The sequence below is a fragment of the Moschus berezovskii genome, chromosome 4 (assembly GCF_049115385.1).
Source record: "Moschus berezovskii isolate FMDL1 chromosome 4, NW_MosBer_1.0, whole genome shotgun sequence".
NCBI lineage: Eukaryota > Metazoa > Chordata > Mammalia > Artiodactyla > Moschidae > Moschus > Moschus berezovskii.
In genome coordinates this window covers 91354176-91376510 of record NC_142463.1, presented here as the reverse complement: position 1 = coordinate 91376510, position 22335 = coordinate 91354176, and the positions used below count along the sequence as shown (strand labels likewise).

Below are 22335 nucleotides of genomic sequence, written 5' to 3'. Positions count from 1 at the left end.
AGGAGGAGGGAGGCTGGGGGGGAGGAGGGAGCCCTTTCTATATTTAGCTCCCACTCTGGTACATCCCGGTGGACAGCTTTGAAAGAGGCTGACTTCCAGCCCAGCATGGGAAGGTTTAACATTCCTCAGTTAGGCACACTCTATGTGGGGTTGTGTTTTGAGAGGGTTTTTTAGAAAATAGATAAAAAGGAAAGCAAGAGGGAAGAGAACAACAAAGCTAAGTTGATTTAGAGCAACAGGGGAAACTGGCCCTAAACATCTCCTCCATCCAGCGATCTATACGCTCATCCCTGGACCTACTGGATATTGGAGGGGGTTGGCCAGGGCAGGCATTGGAACAAGAGCATCGAACAAAGGGATTCTCTGGATTGCTGAGCAGTTTGGCCCCTGAGGTGCTGCCCAGAGCAAAAGCACAACACCTGAATATTTGGCCAGGACCCTAGATCATGCTTCCATGTGGCTCTGGGGGTAAAGAAGCTGCCTGCCAATGCAGGAGATGCAGGTTTGATCTGTGGGTCGGGAAGATCCTCTGGAGTAAGAAATGGCAACCCACTCCAGTATTCTTGCCTGGAGAATCCCTTGGACAGAGGAGCCTGGAAGGCTACAGTCCATGGGGTTGCACAAAGTCAGAGTCAGACACGACTGAGCTAGATCATGGCCCTTTGGAGGGGCTTTTGTTTGGGAGGGGGTATAGGAGGAAATTGGGTCACTGGAAATTCCAGCTCATGGCCTGGTGGCCTGGGGGTTTGCTCTAAGCTCCCCCTCTCTCCTCCAGAGCTCTCCAAGACCCATGAAAGGGATGCAGCACAGTAGGGGAGCCAGAGCGCTGACAAATTGTTTATTTGCCTGAACTCACCAGGTAATTGCATGTCCCTCGCTTTGCTTTGCTTCGGCTGCTCAGGCTGTGGCCCATTCAGCGGCCTGAAGTAAGCTCCCTCCGCCTGGGGCCTTGTAGGGAGATGAGCACAGGAGAGACTGAGGCTCTGATCCCTTGAGGTTCCTGAGCTCCCAGGAACACAGCAGTGAAAAGGACAGGCCTGGAGATCAGATGCTGGTGCAGATGAGTGTCATGTGAACTAGTTCAGGGCCTGTGGGAGGATCAGTCAGGGGGCCTGGGGAACTGGGACTGCAGCAGGAAACCCACCTGGTTCGGACCTTGCCCCTTCCCTTCCCCAGCCAGGCTTGTGTGGGGAGTATCTAGCCGACCTGGCATCTTCAGGGACGTTAGTGATGCCAGGTGAGGTGTTCCACGCCAAACTTGTTGTTGTTGCTCTCCAGTCTCTCCGTCGTGTCCAAGTCTTTATGACCCCATGGACTGCATCACGCCAGGCCTTTCTGTCCCTCACCGTCTCCCAGAGTTCGCCCAAGTTCATGTACTAGTCATCATTGTTCAAGTTCTGCTTGAATATGGTATCAACTACAAATGACCCTGTTGCTTAACGATCAACTTAAAAGACGTATCAGAAATCAATGGCTTCTCCCCTGGAGGCTTCACTCTGTCACTCTGAGCCTTGGAGAGAAGGGCCTTCAGAAGCCTGCCAGGGATGTACTGAATGCATGCCGTCTCCAGGCAGTTGGGCTTTAAGTGAACTGGGATGTATGGAACATCTTCCTTACCCTCTACATTCACAAATGTAGCCCTGGTCTGATGGTCACCAGACACTCAGAGACAGTGAACAAGTCTGAGTGTATGTCACAGCCTGAAGCCAAAGAGAAAGGGTCCTACCTCCCTCTGCAGACAGCCCTGCCCAGCCCCAAGGCATATCGCGTACAGGAATTCCTTCTGACCTTCAGGGATCTGTTTCCAAGCTTCTGCAGTCTGTACTTAAGTATGTCTAGCTCGCCAGGCTCCTCTGTCCATGGGGATTCTCCAGGCAAGAATACTGGAGTCAGGGGCGAATTCATGTCAATGTATGGCAAAACCAACCAATATAATATTGTAAAATAATTTGCCTCCAATAAAAAATAAATTAATTACCAAAAAAAAAAAAAGAATACTGGAGTCAGTTGCCATACCCTCCTGCGGGGGATCTTTCCAACCCAGGGATCAAACCCCGGTCTCCTGCATTGCTGGCAGGTTCTTTACAGTCTGAGACACCAGAGAAACCCAATATATGTGTATAAGCATTTAAACATATATGTGACTATGTTTATTATGAATCCATATTTCCGTGTATAGGCAATTATGTATCTTTAACAAATTCATTGAACACCATTGGGGAAGCACTATGTATGCTACTGTCTAAAGTGCATTGAAAATGGACCGGGACATATGTGAAGCTTATGTGAAGATAATTATGTTATTTGCTGAGCACTAGTAGAGTCCACTGCATCACTTCATGGGAAATAGATGGGAAAGCAGTGGAAACAGTGTCAGACTTCATTTTTTTGGGCTCCAAAATCACTGCGGACGCTGATTGCAGCCATGAAATTAAAAGACACTTACTCCTTGGAAGGAAAGTTATGACCAACCTAGATAGTATATTAAAAAGCAGAGACATTACTTTGTCAACAAAGGTCCGTCTAGTCAAGGCTATGGTTTTTCCAGTGGTCATGTATGGATGTGAGAGTTGGACTGTGAAGAAATCTGATCGCCGAAGAATTGATGCTTTTGAACTGTGGTGTTGGAGAAGACTCTTGAGAGTCTCTTGGACTGCAAGGAGATCCAACCAGTCCATTCTAAAGGAGATCAGTCCTGGTGTGGTGTTGGAGAAGACTCTTGAGAGTCTCTTGGACTGCAAGGAGATCCAACCAGTCCATTCTAAAGGAGATCAGTCCTGGGTGTTCATTGGAAGGACTGATGCTTAAGCTGAAATTCCAATACTTTGGCCACCTCATGCGACGAGTTGACTCGCTGGGAAGGATTGGGGGCAGGAGGAGACGGGGACAACAGAGAATGAGATGGCTGGATGGCATCACTGACTCTATGGACATGAGTTTGAGTGAACTCCGGGTATTGGTGATGGACAGGGAGGCCTGGCGTGCTGTGATTCATGGGGTTGCACAGAGTTGGGCACGACTGAGCGACTGAACTGAGTAGAGTCCAGGCGGAGAAGACAATGGCACCCAACTCCAGAACTCTTGCCTGGAAAATCCCATGGATGGAGGAGCCTGGTAGGCTGCAGTCCATGGGGTTGCTAAGAGTCGGACATGACTGAGCAACTTCCCTTTCACTTTTCACTTTCATGCATTAGAGAAGGAAATGGCAACCCATTCCAATATTCTTGCCTGGATTATCCCAGGGACAGGGAGCCTGGTGGGCTGCCATCTACAGGGTCGCACAGAGTCGGACACGACTGAAGCAACTTAGCAGCAGCAGCAGAGTCCAGGCAGTGTATTAGGTGCTTGACACCAGTGCTTTTCATTTATGCCTCACGACAGCCTTAAAGTGTTAAACCCCTTTTATAGATGAGAAAAGTAAGCGTCAGAGAGGTTAAACTCCCCCAGGGGCATAACACAGGAAAGCAGCTGGCAAACCTTAGGCTCGAATCCAGAGGATCTCCGGCCCCTGGGCTCTGAACCACTAGCCATGAATCACACATGGTCCTGCCTTCGGAAGCCTTATGCCGGTGCTCAGTGAGCACAAACTGGCACATCCACAAACTGCTGTAATGACAGAGGGGGAGGAGGCGGGGAGGAGTGCTGTCAGCTTCTGTCTGAACAGGAGTGCAATGCTCAGTCCAGGGTCCTGCCTAGGGTCTGTGAATTTTAGCCACACTTCACTGTCTGCTGTCTGTACTCAATCTTTGTCCTGTGGTGACTTTTCTCCCACCAAATTGTCCTCAATTGCTGCAGGGCCCCTTCGAAGCGCAGGGCAGTTGCTATTGGAAACAGGTGTTTTCTTAAGCCACTCACTCCTCATCTGCTCTTTTTTCCAACCCTTTATTCCCTGCACCCTAGATTCATTGACTTCCAGTGCAAGGTGCACGCATATTAGAGACCCAGAGTCCCGGATCCGCTCTGGGACCATCCTCCCCCTCACCGCTAGTATGCACCCTGCGCCTGATTCGGGTGCACTGGCCGGACACTGGGAGCAGGGACCCACCACTCCTCAATACCTGCTGCACCTGACAGGTGCCACTGGACATCTTAGGCTCCTGAGTAGGGCCAGGTGGGGGCTCTGGGAGATTCTGAATCCTCAAGCATCTTGTGGCTTCCCTTGTGGCTTCATCTGGAGCTTCCCTTGTGGTTCAGATGGTAAAGAGCCTTCAGGCAACATGGGAGACCTGGGTTCGATCCCTGGGCTAGGAAGATCCCCTGGAGAAGGAAATGGCAACCCACTCCAATACTCTTGCCTGAAAAATCCCATGGATGGAGGATCCTGGCAGGCTACAGTCCATGGGATCACAGAGAGTCCGACACAGCTAAGCGACTTCACTTTCACTTTCAAGTATCTTAGTGCTTTAGAAAGTCAAGCATTGGCTGAGGCATCGGGACACGTGGAATCTTACTCGGCTTTGTCACTGCCTAATGGAGTGCTTTGGGCTTCCTGGTTGGCTCAGCGGTCCACCTGCCAGTGCGGGAGACTTGGGTTTGATCCCTGGGTTGGGAAGATCGCCTGGAGGAGGAAATGACAACCCACTCCAGTATTCTTTCCTGGAGAATCCCATGGATAGAGGAGCCTGGAGGGCTACAGTCTATGAGGTTGCAAAGAGTCAGACACGACTTATTGACTAAACAACAACAATGGAGTGGTTTGGGGTCTTCAGTTTCTTTGGGGTTCCACCTTCATTTGGATGGTCTCTAAGTTCGCTAACAGTGCTGATACTCGGGGATCCTCATAGGGCACAGGACCCCCAGAACCTGAGGAGTAAGGGCCACAGTGGGAGATGCTGCTTTCTGAGTCCAAATGGGGTCCCTGAATGGAGAGCCTGGTTCTCCAGCCTCTGACCAAGGTGAGCTCAGGCTGGGGTTTGGGAGCCCCAGTCAGAAGGTTTGACCTGGGTCTGTATAAGCACATCTCCCAAGGAAGAGAAAGCATTGTTTCTAACCCGTTCCCCAGAAGTACTGGGAATGAGCATCCTCCTCCCCCATCCCACTCTCTGACACACATACACACACACACAGTTTCTGTGCTCTGGTTTAGCGTTTATTGTTCTGACCTATTTCTATGAGATCTCCTTCCCTAGTCTGCAAACTGCTCCTGTAATTCATCGTATTTATCTCAGGTTCCCCAGTGCCTAGCTAGGGGCCTGCCACTGCACAGCAGGTGAGCTATGAATATTTGTTGTAGAAATAAATGACAGTTTGGCACTGGCCTTCGAATGCAGTCTAGGTCTTTAGCTAAGGCAGGAAGACATTTATGCTAATAAGTGTGGATCGTGCCTCTCCAACTAGAAACTAACTCCTGGAAAAGGGGAACTTGACTTAATTATATATCTTGCAAAGGATCTCACCCATTCTGGGCTCCATACAAACTTGTAAAGTAAATGAGTTGGAATACAATGTATCACCCTTTGGACTCCAGGGGCTGCTGCCAAAATCCTTTGGGGCATGTCACTAGTTAGCCGTAATTACCTGATTTTATATTAGCTCTGGGAACCAATCTGACTGAACGATAAGATTTGGCTCCTAGATAATAGCTAACATTAATAACTACCTAATATCACATGCTTAATATATGGCATCACCGTGATAAATGCTTTACTTCCCTCTTCTCATTTAATCCCAATAACAATCCTTTCATATTCATTTATTCATCTAGTCGGCCAATACTTTTTGAGCATTCACTGTTTGCAAGGCACTAGGCATCCAGTGGTGTACAAGATAAACATGGTTTTATTTTTCCCACTTTACAGATGAGGAAATGGATTCAGGGACTCTCAATGACTTACCTGTGATCACCAGGCTAATAAGTGGCAAAACTGCGTCTGAATCATCTTTTTTCTTCATTGAGTCAGAGAAATGGTTAATTAGTTAGTGTTAGTTGCTCAGTCGTATCTGACTCTTTGTGACCCCATGGACTGTAGCCTGCCAGCCTCCTCTATCCATGGAATTCTTCAGGCAAGAATACTGGAGTCAGTAGCCATTCCCTCCTCCAGGGGATATTCCCAACCCAGGGATCAAACCCAGGTCTCCTGCACTGCAGTGGATTCTTTACCATCTGAGCCACCAGGGAAGCCTCAGGGAAACGGTGCCCCTGATCAAAACTCAAGTGTGTAGCTCTTTGCAGGGTAGGGGTTGCTGTCTGGTTCCTCTCGAAATGGAAGGTGCCTTATGAAAATGAGTGTTTGGCTGGTAAAAGTACTTGCCTGCAATCCTTGCAGTGCACTCTCGGGTGGGGAGGGGTGACTGTGTCGGGGAACTGTCCCAACACCCTCCTCCAGACATAGCAGTATTGGGCTTTCAAGGGGACATAAAGAGGCTCTCTTTCCTGCCAGAACTGACGCAGACAAATGAAAGAATGCCTGTGGGAGGGAAGAAAAGGCATGGGTGGGGAGGTCTCTGGGGAGAGACTTAGGAGTCATGGGTGAGGTGCCCAGCAGCATTGCTGGTGGCCCTGACCATCCCCTGCTCCAGGCCAACTGGACAGTGTCCCTGGGAGGCACTGCATGGATGGGGAGTCTCCCCAGGGACCTTATGAAAGCTGTGAAGTAGCCCCAGACTCCCCTTCATAAACGCTCCTGCCCCACCTCATCCCCTGGCACACCCACGCCTAAGTGCTTGCTCACACAGGCAGGTGGCGCCCACGGGCTGTCAGGCTCTGTCAGTTTCTCTGTTCTGTTTTGTGCACTCATGTGTGCACAAGTGTGCCCACATTCTTCCCAGGTCAGTTGCTCAGTCACTTAGTCGTGTCTGACTCTTTGCGGACTGCTCCCATGGGCTACAGCAAGCCAGGCTTCTCTGTCCTTCACCATCTTCCGGAGTTTGCTCAAACTCATGTCCATTGGTCAGTGATGCCATCCAACCATCTTGTACTCTGTCATCCCTTCTCCTCCTGCCTTCAGCCTTTCTCAGCATCAAGGTTTTTTCTAATGAGTCAGTTCTTCACACCAGGTGGCCAAAATACTGGAGCTTCAGCTTCAGTATCAGTCCTTCCAATGAATATTAAGGACTGATTTCCTTTAGGATTGACTGGTTGGATCTCCTTGCTGTCCAATGGACTCTCAAGAGTCTTCTCCAACACCACAGTTCAAAGGCATCAATTCTTCAGCACTCAGACTTTTTTATAATCCAACTCTCACATTCATACATGACTACTGGAAAAACCGTAGCCTTGACTAGATGGACTTTGTTGACAAAGTAGTGTCTCTGCTTTTTACTATGCTGTCTAGGTTGGTCATAGCTCTTCTTCCAAGGAGCAAGCAGCTTTTAATTTCATGGCTGCAGTCACCATCTGCAGTGATTTTGGAGCCCCCCAAAATAAAGTCTCTCACTGCTTCCATTGTTTCCTCATCTGTTTGCCATGAAGTGATGGGACCTGATGCCATGATCTTCTTTTTTTGAATGTTGAGTTTTAAGCCAGCTTTTTCACTCTCCTCTTTCACTTTCATCAAGAGGCTCTTCAGTTCGTCTTCACTTTCTGCCATAAGGGTGGTGTCATCTGCATAGGAGGTTATTGATATTTCTCCTGGCAATTTTGATTCCAGCTTGTGCTTCATCCAGCCCGGCATTTCGCATGAGGTATTCTGCATATAAGTTAAATAAGCAGGGTGACAATGTACAGCCTTGACGTACTCCTTTCCTAATTTGGAACCAGTTCATTGTTCCATGTACAGTTCTAACTGTTACTTCTTGACCTGCATACAGATTTCTCAGGAGGCAGGTAAGGTAGTCTGGTATTCGCATCTCTTTCAGAATTTTCCATAGTTTGTTGTGATCCACACAGTTAGAGGCTTTGGCATAGTCAATAAGCCAGAAGTAGGTGTTTTTCTGGAATTCTCTTGCTTTCTCCATGATCCTACAGATGTTGGCAATTTGATCTCTGGTTCCTTTGCCTTTTCTAAATCCAGCTTGAACATCCTGAAGTTCTTGGTTCATGTACTGTTGAAACCTAGCTCGGAGAATTTTGAGCATTACTTTGCTAGCGTGTGAAATGAATGCAATTGTGTGGTAGTTTGAGCATTCTTTGGCATTGCCTTTCTTTGGGATTGGAACAGAAACTGTCCTTTTCTAGTCCCGTGGCCACTGCTGAGTTTTTCAAATTTGCTGGCATATGGAGTGCAGCACTTTAGCAGCAGAATCTTTTAGGATTTGAAATAGCTCAGCTGAAATTCCATCACCTCCACTAGCTTTGTTTGTAGTAATGCTTCCTAAGGCCCACTTGACTTCGCACTCCAGGATGTCTGGCTCTAGGTTAGTGATCACAGCATCGTGGTTATCTGGGTCATGAAGATCTTTTATGTGTAGTTCTTCTGTGTATTTTTGCCACCTCTTCTTTTTTTTTTTTTTAATTTATTCAGGCAAATGAAAAATATATTTGAGATTAATACATATATCACTAAAGTCTGTGATAAAACATTAGGAAAGAAAAGATGCTAGTGAATTCAACTCCTGTCACTAAACTAGAAGGTTTGCACTCCAATAAAATGAAGGTTCATATTGAACTTCCAGGTGGTTTTCAGAATTTTTTTTAATTTGATAAAATGAACTTTACTCTTAACCTTTGCCATGAAAATGGGAGTCACAATAAATCAAATTGAAATGTAGATTAAAAAAATGTTATTTTGTTTTTCAAACCCATGAATTATCTACCCTTTGTATCAGGAACTATGATAGACTGATAAAAGTGTAGCTCTTAACTACAATTTGTAAATAAAGCTAAACGTTTGCTACCTCTTCTTAAAATCTTCTGCTTCTGTTAGGTGCATACTGTTTATGTCCTTTATTGTGCCCATCTTTGCATGAAATGTTCCCTTGATGTCTAATTTTCTTGAAGAGCTCTCTATTGATTCTATTGTTTTCCTCTGTTGCTTTGCATTGATCATTTAAAAAGGCTTTCTTATCTCTCCTTGCTATTTTTGGGAACTGTGCATTCAGATGGGTTTATCTTTCCTTTTCTCCTTTGCCTTTCACTTCTTTTCTTTTCTCAGTTATTTGTAAGGTCTCCTCAGACAACCATTTTGCCTTTTTGCATTTCTTCTTCTTGGGAATGGTTTTGATCCCAGGTCAGTACAGCTATGGAATTCAGTCTCCTGCCATGGTGGACCCACTGTGGTTGGAGAGGGAGCTGGAAGCTGCAGGCATTAGGGCTAGACATGCAGTTGGTGTGGAATCTGGTAGGCCTTTCTGCAGACAGGTCACTCCTGTCACTTGGAGCCAGAGGGAGAGCAACATAGCTACCCTGTCCTCCCCAACCCCAGTCCTGGCCTCAGGCTGTGAAACAAAACATAAAGGCCTTTTCAAATGGATGCTTATCAGAAAGTAAGGAAAGGAGGCAAAGGATGGAAGGGAGACAGTCTAACACTTGCAGAGGGCATCCTGTGGGCTAGACTTTGGCCTTTATCTTGATGCTTTATTTTGTTCTCACAAGAATAAGTACCTCTCTTCTAAAGATGGGGTAGGCGGAGCTCAGTGGATTCAAGGAAGTCTTCTTGGAGCAGGTGGCTGAGCTTTTTAAAATTCATTTTTATTTTCCACCCGAAGGGTATAATCAAGGTAAAGACTAAGATGTTAAGAGTTAAAACGGCTATTGTCCTTCACTAAGCACTCCAAGTGGATTAATTTATTCGTCCTCACCACCCCCTGAGGAGTGCTATTGTGAACTCTATTTAACAGATGAGGAAACAGAGCCAGGGAGGGTAAATAAGACACCAAGGGCCGCGGGTAAAGTGCGGGACTGAGATACAAACCCAGGCAGTCTGGTCTCACGGCTGATTTCTTACAATGCCCAAGGACTGATGAGGCAGAGTCGGGAGAAAGAATATGTTTTACGAAGGAGAGCTGCATTTGGAGACAGAGGACCTCAGATGGATGCCCCAGAGTATTTGGCAGTCTAAGGCATATTTGGAGACAAAGTGTATTTTCTCCTTTACAGCTGACCTGGATGTATCCATCCTTCAGATTCCTATGGAAATAAAATACTATGTGCATTTTGCCGTCTTGAGACCTGATGCTGGGAACCAGAACCCAATGCCCTTTCACTCCTGTCCCCTCCCCTCCATGTATGCACCGAAACCCACAAGCCTGAACCTACACATGACTTCCCTCCCCCTACGCAGATGATGGACCCAGACACCTACACATGCGCCCATCTAGCTTTGTCCCATCCCGTCGCTCACCTCTTGGACCTGCACGCCCAGGCCCACATGATCCTACCCCTCTGCTTCCAAATGGGCCCCCACATTCACATGGGCAGGTACCCAAGCGCCCACCACGCACCCACCCACCTGGACAGACAGACGAGGCCTGTATGCCCACTACCCCACATGCAGCACCAGGGATTCCCACTGCTACAGAGGAGGCAGCTGCAAACCAGGGGCAAAGTCTAGCAGGACATTTGGGACTGAGGCCCAGGCACCTTACCAGGGACTAAGATTCCACATGCTGTGCAACGTGGCCAAACAAACAGAAAAAACCCAAGCAAAACAAAAAACAAAGAAACCCCACGAGTACCAGATGCTGGCAAGGACTTAATAAAGTCTCCCTGAGTTGGAGGGCAAATACCGAAGAAGAATCAGTGCTGTGAGCATACCCTCATGTGTGTGCTTAGTCGCTCCGTCATATCCAACTCTTTGCGACCCCATGGACTGTAGCCCGCCAGGCTCCTCTGTTCATGGGGATTCTCCAGGCAAGAATACTGGAGTGGGTTGCCATGCCCTCCTGCAGCGGATCTTCCCAACCCAGGGATTGAACCCAGGTCTCCCACATTGCAGGCGGATTCTTTACCGTCTGAGCCACCAGTAGCTAAAGAGAGTGGAAATCTTCTGGGTAAAGCACCATGCATAGGTCCCCTCCCAGAGGCCCTGTCTTGGATTTTTCTCCACACCCCACACAGAGGAGGACCAAGGGCTTGACCACCTCGCTGTGCAGGAAAGTGGCTGGGCTCTGGAATCCCACAGACCTGGGTTCCAATTCGGCCCTGACCCAGAGCAGCTATACCCTTGGAGGAGTCCCTCCAGCTCCTGTCTCCCTCGGAGTCCTGGGGGTGGAAGCGCCTGCCTCCAGGGCTGTCGTGAGGAAGACGAATGGCGTGGCGGGAGGCGTGTTGCCCGCTGTCAGCACTCACATCCCCGTGGCAGTCACTTAAAATTATCCTCCTTATTTTTATCTTTCGTCCTGGAAGTGCTCGTGCCTGAGGGGCTGGCAGCCCTGCTTCCTGAACTCCTTCCTCCTGGCATCTCACCAAGCTGTCTTCGAAGAAACCCTTTTCCACCCTGGCTGTGACCCCAGGTCAGGGATCAGGCTCATCCTCACCTCTGGGAGTCCTCTGGAGTTTTGGGGAGTGGAGGAAGCTGGCAGCTTCTCCCACCCCCCAGCTTCCTGCCCACCCACCAGGTGGCCTGCTCCCCATTCATCCTCTCCCCTCCCGCAAGCAAGGAGGGCACTAGCGCATCCTGAGCATATGGAGAAGGGGTTACTCGGCAGCCCCCTGACTCACAGTGCCGCAGAATAATCCGAGAGGGAAGGTGACTGATTTAGGGAACATGCCAATTTGATATCAGGGCTCGATCACTGGAACGCGGCTCCCCGGGGAAGAGAAAATGAAAAAATATGACTAAACTGTCCTCCTACACGGGCTGTCATTAAAACAGTGCTCGGTGTGTCACAGATATTTTTTGCTTCGTCTCCAAATAATTTGTTCTTCCAGCTTTAAAAAAAATTTTTTTTAATTTAATTTTTATTACCCCTTCCTCCACCTCCCGAGTAGGTGTGCCCTTTGCTCTGTGAGGCCAAGGGAAGGTCAGAGGTGTGTCCTCCAGGCCGTGACCCTCCAAGGAAAGGAGGTGAAGCCCCCAGGCCTGGTCTACAGCTGAGACAGAATCCTCCGTCCTGCCCCCCACCCTTGTCTTCCCTCTTCTCTGTCCCTTTCTTCCTCTTCCTCCTCATTTTCCTCCTCCCCTCCCTGCTCCCCCTTCCTTTCTCTTCTCTCCCTCCCCTTCCTCTTCCTCTCCCCCCACCACGCCCCCCTGCACCCCCGCCACGCCACACCTCTGCAAGGAACACATCGTGAACTGAGGTCTCCAAGGCCCCCACCCCCACCCTCACCATGGCCTATGCAGGCCCTGCTGCTCTGTTGTGCTGTGGAGGAGGAGTTGCAGGAAACTGTTTAGGAGAAAGAAATCCTCAGAAAGGTCGGGCCAGTCCAGGCCATGCCATGAGCGCCCAGCCTCAGCCAGAGGGCATTTCCCTCCCCACACACTCAGCACTCTGGTGACCCCCCAGCCAGCCCTTTGCCGAGGCAGCATCCACCAACCCCAGCCAGGAGCTTCCCATGCTGCCACCATGCAGCCCAGTCTGGTGACATGCCTATTCCTGTCATCCTTAGCTCCCGAGGAGAGAGTACGTCAGTGTGTTTACTACGTGCCAGGTACTGTGTGGGGATCTGTAAATAAGGCCCATTTCCTGCCCCTGCATCCTGGTGATGGGTGGAGGGGGGGACACGCAAACATGTTAACAGATTAACACAAATGGCTAAGATGACCTCAAGCAAAGTGCTGTGAAGGAGGTGGGGAGAGAGACAGCTTTAGTGTCCAGGTGCCAGCCCTAGTCGCTGAGGAGTGGGGTCCTGAGGGGAAGAACTCCACTCGGCAAAGATCCAGGGAAGAACCTTCCAGGCAGAAAGAGAACACACAGCCCAGCAAAGGCCAAAATTGGGAATGGTCTTGGCATGTCTGAAAGGCAGGACACAGGCCCATTGTGGAGCAGAGGGGAGCGGGGAGCAGTGAACAAGTCCTGACCCGTGGAGGCAGCCAGCCACAGACCACAGGGCCCTCACTCATCGGAAGGGATTAGGGATGTATCTTAGGGTTACGGAAAGCCTCTGGAGGGTTCAAAGCAGATGGCAAAGTGGTCTGGTTTATGCTTTAAAAGTTAACTCTGAGGGGTGTGTGAAGGATGGATTATGGGGAGAGAGAGGGGCAGGGTGCCAAATAAGAAGGCTGATGGCAGAGGCCAGTGGTGGGGACTTAGACGCAGTTTGTCTGCCCTGCCCCCTTGCCGAGTCCCAGGCTCCTCAGGCCTCAGGTGTCCAGATCCTCCCTGTGCTTGCAGCTCTGCCACAGCCCTCATCACAGCGTTGTATTTATTTATTTGCCTGCCTGTCTCCATGTAGGATTGTAAACTCAGAGGGCTGGGATTGTCTTCTTTGGCCATCTTCCTGTCTTCATCCAGCTTGGGCCAGAGTGGCTACTCAACAAGCATCCATTGACACAGAGCCCTCCTTTTCCATCATCATTTAAGCTAAAAGTCAACCTGTCTAATCATGTTTATAAATTTAAGAATCACCATTCACACTAAGTCCTGAGGAAAACTCACCTCCTCCAGGAAGTCCTCTTTGATTTTAGAGGATACTTTGCCATATTCTCTCAGCCTGTGGACTCCCTGGTTCAAATCTATACTTCCCTAAAATGTGGTTTTTCAAGAGGTCTTCCTGCCTGTTCTGCTTCTCTTCAGTAGTTGATTCAGTAGATAATTATCATTCAGTCTTGGCTTAAATGTCAGAAACACCTTCCCTGATGATGGTGTAGAGGAGCCCCCGCCCACCTACCCACTGTTATTCTCTTTGTGATACTCTATTATCTTCTACTTATGTGCTTGTTTATTTATTTATTGTATAATCTCCCCAAATACAATGTAAGTTCCAGGAAGTGGGGCCTGGTCTATCCTGCTCACAGCTGCCTCCCGAGTGCCCAGAACCACACCTGGCCTGTGGAAGGCCCTTGGGGATTTTTTTGTGATGACTCCTGAGCTCTTCCTGTGTGTACAGTGTTCCTATAGGCACCATGGCCCTTCAGGCCAAAGGCAAACCACCTGCCTGAGACTCACACTTTGGATGGTAGGCTCACAGGTCAGAGCAGTGCCCAAGAAATGATACAACAGGTGCTGTCAGGGCAGGAGCAGAGGGAAGTCAAGGGCCCAGGCGGACTTCGTGGAGGCCATGAGGGCTGAGGTGAGCTTTGGATACTTGTTCCCACTGCCAGGGCTTTGCTGGTGGTTGTTGCTTCTCCAACTTGAAACCCTGGGGCCCACGCTCTTCATCCCACTTTGCTGACTCCGGTTCGTTCTTCCAGTTTGGAGCCCCTTCAGGAAGCTTTTCCTTGTCTCAGATGCCCAAAGCAGTGGGACCCTGGATGTCCCTCTTTATAAGGCTGCTCACGCAGCTTTGAGATGGCCTTTTATTTCTTAGGCTCCTTCAGCATACACTCACATTCGCCTGTGCACACACAAGAAAGCTGACTCAGTGAGGACAAAGAGAGCTTCTGACTCACTTCTGATTCCCTAAGATCGAATACCATTCCTGGAATATCGTAGATGTTCAGAAATTATATGCAGAATAAATGAAGAAGAAGGCTTTCCAGGTGGCACAGTGGTTAAAAAAAAAAAAAAAAATCCACCTGCCAATGCAGGAGATGCTAGAGCTCTGGGTTTGATTCTTGGGTTGGGAAGATCCCCTGGAGTAGGAAATGAGAACCTGCTCCAGTATCCTTGCCTACAAAATTCCATGGATAGAGGAGCTACGGTCCATGGGGTTGCAAGAGTCGGACATGACTGAGAGAACACACAGCACAAATGAAGAAGGGGATTGTGTTCTTCCCTGACGGGCGAAGAGCTCCCAAAGTACGTGTACAACTCATCCGTTCCTTCGGTAAATATTTATGGAGCGCTTACTCTGCATCAGGCCCTGTTCTAGACTCTGGAGATATAATTGTCAATAAGACAAAACAGACTGCCTGCATTCAGGGAGTTCACACGCTAGCTGATGGACAGGTAAGACAGGAGAAGTAACTGAAGTAATCAGTTCGATGGTGACAATGCCATGGGGGACAGTAAAGCAGAGGAAGGGGCAGGGAGTGTCGGGGATGCGAGCGATATGAGCAGGAGTGTCAGGAATGGTTCCCCAAGGAGGTGTTGGTGGGGATGCCTTGAGGGAGATGAGGGTGCTGTGTGGAGCTCATGCATTTGAAGCTCAGTCCCATCCCTCCTGCAGAACCTTCCTCCAGCAAGTCTCCCTGTTTCTTCTGAATCACTGAATGCTCCTCTCTAATGGACCGTTCTCATCGGTATTCAGACATCCTGTTTTTCTTCCTTCTTAAAATACCTTCCTTTCCCCCCCACCTCCCTGCTAACAAACCCTCTCCATTTCTTTGCTTCTCTTTTCAGCAAAACTCCCTGAAGGAATGCTCTGATTCATCTCCTCCCATTCTCTTTCTTCTTTTCTTTTTAACTTGATAAACATTCATTGTGCTGCCCTTGTGCCTGGTACCTTACAAACACTGACTGACTTAATCCTCCTATTAGCCCTCTGAGGTAGGTGGCCTCAGATTGGGATATAGAAGCAAAGAGAGGTAAAATAATTTGCCTAACGTCACACAGCCAGAAAGCGGTAGAGCTGGGACTCGAACCCTGGTGGCCTGGGGCCCAGATATGTGCTCTTAATCACTCTGCTCCATACCCTCTGGTCACAGCTCTAGAAAACGGCCTCACTCGGGAATTCTCAAGCCCCACTCTCCTGAAACTCTTCTTGTCCAGTCACCTGTGGCCTCCACATTGCTAGATCCCGTGGTCATTTGTCTCCCTTCATCTTTCCCGATGTCATGAGACAGCAGCGTTTAGCACAGTTGATGGCTCTGCTCCTTGTCATGCTCTCTTCCCGTGGCTCCCTGGACAGCACCCTGGCCAGCCCAGTTCTCCCCGCTCGGTTTCACTCCCGCAGTCTCCTTTACCTGCTTCTCTTCTCTCCCTAAGCTGTGCGTGTGGGAGAGCCACAGCTGGCTCCTTCATCCTTCTCCGTCTACACTCGCTCCCTGATCACCTCATGTAGTCTCCTGACTTTAAAGGCTCTACATGCTAAGACTCCTATGTCTGTAATTCCTGTGCAGACCTTTTCTCTAACTCCAGGCTTATTTATCCATCTGGGTTCTTCACATCTCCACGCGGGTATATAATAGAAGTCTCAAGTTCAACCTGTCCACCTGAACTGCTTTCCTGCCCCTCCCTCCCTACACCTGCCTCACCCATGTGTCTTTGTTGACAGAGAGCTCCATCCTTGCAGGTGCTCAAGCCAAGAGCCTTCGCATCTTCCCTGACTGTTCTGTTTGCCTCACACCCCACTTTCCATCTGTCAGAAATCTTGCTGACTCGTCTTCCTTCAGAGCCCACACAGGACCTGACCACTTCTTGCCATCTCCCCTCCTGCCATGCTAATGCATGCCACCATCCTCCATGGGTTACATAATGTCCTCCTAGCTGGCCCCCCACTTGTGCCCCTGACCCCTTATCTACTCTTATCACAGTGGCCAGTGCCACCCTTCTAAGACTTAAGTCAGAGCATGGTTTCCTCTTCTCTCAGTCTTCTGAGGGCTCCCCATTTCATCCAGAGGCAAAGCTTTTATGGTGTTCTCCAAGACCTCCCCCAGTTTCCTCTCAGAGTTCACACTGCTCCCCTTCTGGGACTCTTCCTGACATGCTGTTTCCTGTCCCTCAGCTCCTCAGGAACACTCCCACCTTAGGACTTTGCCTGTGGATGTTGCCACGGCTGAAATGCTTACCCTCCCAACTGCCCTCACAACCCACTCCCTCAGAGTCACTTGCCCAGGCTTCCCACTTTCTCTTTCTCTGCTGTTTTTCCTCCACAGCACTTTTCACCTCGTAACACATGGCAAACTTTTCTTCTTGAGGTAAACCGACCCTCACTGGAAGGTGAGCTCCACGGGAACCGGGATCTTTGTCTTCTTCAGGGATATTCTGAGCAGCTAGGTCAGAACCTGCCAGAACCACACTCTGTGGACACCTATTCGGTGATTTTCTGGGCGAAGGCTTCCAGGCCGGAGACAGATGGTTACGAGGGTCCCGTCGGGTCCTCCTTCGCTCGTAGAGCAGGGTCAAGGGCCAGCAGTCTGTCCACAGGGCAGACCCACTGTCAAGGCTGTGCTGTCTTGCCCCACATCTCCTGGCAGACCCCTATTCCTACAGGGTGGGGGAGGTGACACCTGTGGCCTGGCCCAGGTGGCGCAGCAGGACTCAGAGCCCAGCAAACCCCAGTCCAGCAGCCACGTCACCGTTTACCCAGACAGACCCATTACATGAAGATAACCACACAGCCCTGGTCTAAAGGGCTCACCTCTGTATGCCTCCCACTTCCCTGAGAGCCATAACCAGAAAAAAGACCTGTGCCAGCAAGCTTGCTGCCCGCCAGTGGTAGGAAATGGGTTTCCAGGGGACGGGAGTCAGCGGACGGCCTTCGGTCCTCCAGCCAAACCCCCTCCACCCCCCTCCCCCCGCCAGGTTCCTCAGTCTTTCTGCTGGTTTCTTCGCTTCTTTCTCTAAATGTGTGTTTGCCTCTTTCCATTCCGCTTCTCCCTCATCCCTTCTCTCTCTGGCCCTCTGCAGTTTTCTGTCTGTGTCTCTGAGCTTCTCTCTGTCTGCCTCGTTTTCCGTGTCTTTCTCTCTGTGTGTCTCTTACCTCTGTCTCTCTCTGATCTTTGCCCTCCTTCTCCTCCTGCAGCTCACCTCATCCCACCTCATGGTTTTCCCAGGTGGCGCAGTGGTAAAGAATCCATCCACCAACTCAGGAGATGCGGTTTCAATCCCTGGGTCAGAAAGATCCCCTGGAGAAGGAAATGGCATCCCACTCCAGGAATCTTGCCTGGAGAATCCCATGTACAGAGGAGCCTGGTGGGCTACAGTCTATGGGGTTGCAAAGAGTTGGACGCGTTCGGGCACACACATTCCATTTCATTACCATCCCGTCTCTTCTTCCCACCCTCTCTTTCTGTTTTATTCTCCCTCTGATCCTCCCCTTCCTCTCCTGTCATCACCACCCTCCTGCAATTCTGGCTTCTTCTCTTGGTCTCTGGCCTTTGGTGGGGGTGGGGGGCAGCTCTCTGCTCCCTTCATCAGGTCCACTGAGAATTTCTGCATATCTTCCCCCTAACCCTACAGATAGGACTTCTGTCTGTGACCTTGGTGTGTAGCCTGAACAGAGCCTGCTGTCAGTCCCCGCCCTCCCAGCTCCTCTGCCCTCTTTGCCAAAGCTCTGGTCCACCTGCCTGGGGTGGACTTGTCTGGTGGCCCATGGCCTTTGCCAGTACCTGGGATTTTTCCCCTTTCTCCAGAGCTGTCCCTGCCATTCAACCTAAAGTATGAGGTTGGTTCCCTGGGAAAGCTCCCTCCAAATTACAAATCCTTCTCTTCAGCTCCTCCCCTGACCATGAATTTTCCTTCCCAGGGCACTCCAAAGCGATTCCTTGTCAGATTTAAGTCCTGCCCATCTCTCTCTTTTACAGCCAGCATGTCAGATAACTTTATAAAACTTAAGGCCAGCCTCTGGTTTATTTGCTTCGATCTGGCCAGTTTTAAATCTGACTTCCTTGCTGGCTCTTCCTTTTCCCAACCAGTGAGTGCTCACTCCTGCTACTCTAGGATAGAGAGGTGAGGGAACATGTGAGCAGTCCTTTATCTTAGGGGCTTTTGTTTCAGTTGGAAATATTAGGTACCTGAAGGCAGCAAGCAGATCTGACTGGGCCCAAAAGATCTTGGGCAGATGTACTTTTCCCTTCCTCTCTAACTCTTTCTCTAGCATGATTATATTCTTCTCTGTTTATCATTCTCTCCTTCTGTCTCTGCAGACAGCCTTCCCTTCCCTCCTCACCCCCACCTGCCAGAAGGGTATTTTAGTAGAAGGTTGGAAGGTCACTGAACATTCAGATGACCTCGTGTCCATGAGGGGCTTTGTAAAATGGAAAGGATAATAGAAAGCGTAAGCTCACGGTTTATAAATACTTCTCAGCCTCCGTGGACAGAAGAACCAACTCTTTATTGCCTCGGCAGTGTTTCTCCTTGCGCTTCCCAGGTGGTGCCATTGGTAAAGAATCCTTCTGCCAATGCAGTGGATGCAGGTTCGAGACCTGGCTCAGGAAGATCCTCTGGAGTAGGAAATGGTAACCCACTCCAGGACTCTTGCCTGGAGAATCCCGTGAACAGAGAGGAGCCTAGCAGGCTACAATCGTGGGGTTGCCAAGGGTCGATCGTGACTGAGCGCACATGCGCAGACACACACAGTTTCTCCTTGGCTCTTACCCCTGGCTTCTAACTAACACCACCCCAGCCCAAAACCTCAGTTTTGCCCCCAGGAGCCTGCTGGTCTCTCTTTCCACATGCCCACCACCCCCCGCCCTGCCCGCATCACTGGCATCCTCACACGCACAGAGCTTCCTTGGAGGACTACAATGTGTTAGGCAGGGAACAGGCCTCTGCTAAATGCTGCAGGAATTCCCCGTCACACCATGCCCAGGTTGTGTTTACATCTCTGTTGAATGCTGGTTGTGATAAACAGCTCACTGCCTTTAGGTAGTAGGCTTAGTGGTCAAGAATATGTGCATTGGGGGTCACACAGTGACACCATCTACTGGTTGTGTCACATCAGGCACATTTATTTAACTTTTCCGAGTCTCCATTTCCCTCTTCATTAAAAAGACAACAACAACAAAAAAATACCTTTGTCAGAATGTTGTGAAAAGTCAGGGAGGTAATGCAAGGAAAGTGCTTATCACAGGGCCTGGTGCTTTGTGCATGCTCAGTAAGTGTTAGCTATTTTATTATTAACTCACAAGGAATCCTTTGCACAGTTTTGAACTGAAATTGGCCTCCCAGCAAATTGAAGAGGGCCTGGTTGTGCTGTCTGCTGCTGCTGCTGCTGCTAAGTCACTTCAGTCGTGTCCGACTCTGTGTGACCCCATAGACGGAAGCCCACCAGGCTCCCCCGTCCCTGGGATTCTCCAGGCAAGAACACTGGAGTGGGTTGCCATTTCCTTCTCCAATGTATGAAAGTGAAAAGTGAAAGTGAAGTCGCTCAGTCATGTCTGATTCGTGGCGACCCCATGGACTGCAGCCTACTAGGCTTCTCCGTCCATGGGATTTTCCAGGCAAGAGTACTGGAGTGGCTTGCCATTGCCTTCTCCGTGTGCTGTCTAGAGCTACACAAAAGACTCTTAACCCCTCTTGCATGGAATAGCCCTTCTTGGGTTTGAGGACAGCTTTCATGTGCCTTCTAAATCCTCTCTCCCTTAAACATCCCTAGTTTCACCACCTGGTCCTCATACTTTTCATGCTTCCCAGGCCCCTTGCCATCTAGGTCACTGTACTTTGTACACACTCATCAATGCTTGCCCAAAAATACACCTTTGGAAGTGAAGGTGAGACTATGAATTTGGCCTGACCTGCCCAGGTTGCAAATGGGACTGTAGTGCCCTTGACCTGGACGTCATAAATAGTCAAAGCCTCATTAGTGTCTCTTTGTTGATTGACTTGGCAACCTGTGACCAACAAAAAGCTCCTGATTTTCACATGAACTTCTCAAGCCCACCCTTATCATACTTGCCGAATTAATTTTTGAACTAATGCAGGGTGGATGTTGTGTCTATTCAGTTGCATTGTATTTATTTGACCACTACCTTATGTTGAAGATCTATTTTTAATATCACTGTTTGAATAGATAATACACTTCTATATTTAGAAATCAAAAAATATAACAGCGTAAACTGTGAAAAGTTCCTAGGCCATCCCATCTGTCTAACCTTCTCTCTCCTTACATAGATAGTGAGCACGTTCTTAGTCTCTTGTGGACCTTTCCAGGGTTTCCTTATGCAGTTACAAGCTGGTACCAATACTGGCTCTTGTATTTCACCCGCTTTTTGCACAAACAGTAGCATATGGAGCACTCTGCTCCAAAGCTTGCTTTTTTCGCCTGACAATGTCTGGGATCCTTCTGAATCTTCAGTCCCCTATCTGACATAGTTTCACATCTACCAGACTTGTGACATGTGTATATAAAGTAAGCACGTCATCAATGTCTTCATCTAAGTTGTTGACAGAAATGTGTGGAACCTGGAAGTCTGTACCAAGTTGATGCCCATCCATAAATCAACCCTGCCATGCACAGTCTTCTAGTGGTACAACTAATTAGACTGATCCTCAGCCTATTTCTCCTTCTTCTTCTCAAGGATAATGCACAAATCTATTGAATGCCTCACTAAAGAACTGGGCATATAAAAGCTTCCTGATTTATCAGTCTAGAACAGTGGTTCTTCACTAGGAAAGGTTTTTCCCTAGGAAACATTTAACAATGTCTGGAGATATTCATGGTTGTCACTACCGATTGTATGAACTGGGGGAGAAGGGCCTTCCACTGGCATCCAGTGGGTGGAGGCCAGGATGAGGCTGAACATCCAGCAGTGCGCAGAGTAGCCTGCTTTCCCCACTCACACACACACAGTAAAGAATTAACAGCTCTGAATGTCAATAGTGCCAACGTTGAGAAATCCTGATCTAGAACCGTGTAACCGATGCCTCTTCAAATTATTCATCTCTGTTGTCAAATTTTAAAACAGCATCCTGCTTCTTTAATACTAGATGCACAGTTATATCCTTTCGTTGTTATTGTTCAGTTGCTAAGTTGTATCTGACTCTTTGTGACCCCATGGACTGTAGCACGCCAGGCTCCTCTGTCCTCCACTACCTCCCAGAGTTTGCTCAAAATCATGTCTGTTGAGTCGGTGATGCTATCTAACCATCTCATCCTCTGCCTCCCCCTTCTCCTTTAACCTTCAATCTTTCCCAGCATCAAGGTCTTTTCTAATGAGTCTAGATCTAGATCCTTATCAAAATTTAAAAAAATTTTTTTTCTAAAGATTGATTTGACTTCTGGTTTTGACAAATTCATGCTGATTCTTCACGATCACCACTTTCCAAAAGTTATATTAGCATAAATTTATTTTTGGCAAAACAGAATTCCCTGGTTGAATGAAAACTCATCTAGACTCTCCAGTCTCACATTGATAGTCCCCAGATTTGAGAGGCTGCTTCTTTCTCAGGGAGCAAGTTCCTACTGGGATGCCCTGCTCCATGGAGATATCTCTGAGTAGGAGTTTCCTCTCTAGTGATTTCTGTCCAGTTTCCCAGGACTGCTCATGTTCCTGGTGATGACTTCTGCCTTCTGTCCCTCCCATGCCTCCCCTCCCAGCCTGAATGACACAGACTCTGTGGCAAGTTAGGAAGTCATATGGAAATGTCTTTTTCTCTTTAAAGGTGCCCATTTCCCACTTAGGGAGGTAACATGTCCCCAGATGAATATCAAAAACCTTGACAAATGGAAAAATAAATAAAACATTTCTCATACCTCTTTAGAAGACCAAGTCTAAAGAGGATTGAGCTAAGGTATTAAAGGAGTTGTCCGTG

At 48.9% G+C, this 22335-nt stretch overlaps 1 protein-coding gene across 4 annotated transcripts in view; it reads left to right on the top strand.

Moving 5' to 3' along the window:
- Positions 1-22335, top strand: part of KCND3 (potassium voltage-gated channel subfamily D member 3) — a 226768-nt gene that overhangs the window by 86592 nt on the left and 117841 nt on the right. The window lies entirely within an intron of this gene.